This window comes from Bison bison, unplaced genomic scaffold, assembly GCF_000754665.1.
Source record: "Bison bison bison isolate TAMUID 2011002044 unplaced genomic scaffold, Bison_UMD1.0 scf7180017864144, whole genome shotgun sequence".
NCBI classification, from domain to species: domain Eukaryota; kingdom Metazoa; phylum Chordata; class Mammalia; order Artiodactyla; family Bovidae; genus Bison; species Bison bison.
Window position 1 is genome coordinate 5,205,421 of NW_011494716.1, and position 1,146 is coordinate 5,206,566.

Consider the following 1,146-nt stretch of genomic DNA (forward strand, 5'->3'; position numbering starts at 1 on the left):
CACTCGTTGTGACCCCATGGGGTCTGCAGCCCACCAGGCTCCTCTGTCCATGGGGTTCTCCAAACAAGAGTACTGCCTGTCTCTACTCCTCTTCCCTAAGATGAAAGGATTCTGGAGTCAGAGAGTTCAAATCTTGTTTGAGTTCCAAACAAGTTCAAATCTTGTTTCCATACATCCTGATCTTGGGGTGTATGCATGCCCCACTCGTTGTGACCCCATGGGGTCTGCAGCCCACCAGGCTCCTCTGTCCATGGGGTTCTCCAAACAAGAGTACTGCCTGTCTCTACTCCTCTTCCCTAAGATGAAAGGATTCTGGAGTCAGAGAGTTCAAATCTTGTTTGAGTTCCAAACAAGTTCAAATCTTGTTTCCATACATCCTGATCTTGGGGTGTATGCATGCCCCACTCGTTGTGACCCCATGGGGTCTGCAGCCCACCAGGCTCCTCTGTCCATGGGGTTCTCCAAACAAGAATACTGGAGCATGTTGCCATTTCCTTCTTCAGGGGATCAAACCTGCATCTCTTGCATCTCCTGCATTGGCAGGTGAATTCTTTACCACTGCACCCCTGTAGCCATGCACAAACCAGTTAACATATCTGAGATCACTTGCTCATCTTAGAAACTTGAAATGGTAAAAACTGCCCTGCAGATGCTGGAGTGGATGATCAGGTAAGTCAGATCACAGGGAAGGACGGACTCAGTGCCCCTCCTTCCTTGCTCTCCCATCTCACTGAGCTCTCTTTCCTCCCTCCTTTCTTGGTCCCCATCCAGCTTCTCTCATCCGCCGCCTCTGCCACAAGCCCCTTCCCACCCCCTTGCTGCTCCCTGTGTCTGTGCGGTATGAACACACCCTTTACGATAGCATCCATTGAGGTCAAGTTTAGGTGACACCAGCGTGAGTGGGGAGTGGGAGGAATGGGTGGACACTCTGCTCCATTTCATGCCAGGTCCCCACCTCCTGCTGGAAAGCACAATAACAGACCCAGTGGCCCCATTGGAACCCGTCTAGATTAGGAGTCCTCGGGTGGAGGCCAAAGTGCTGAGCTCCAAGGGGCCCTGGGGTTGAGACACAGCACACCCACAATTTTACCCAGATCCCATCACACATGATGCATGAGAACACTCAGAGGGCATCAACTTCAGAAC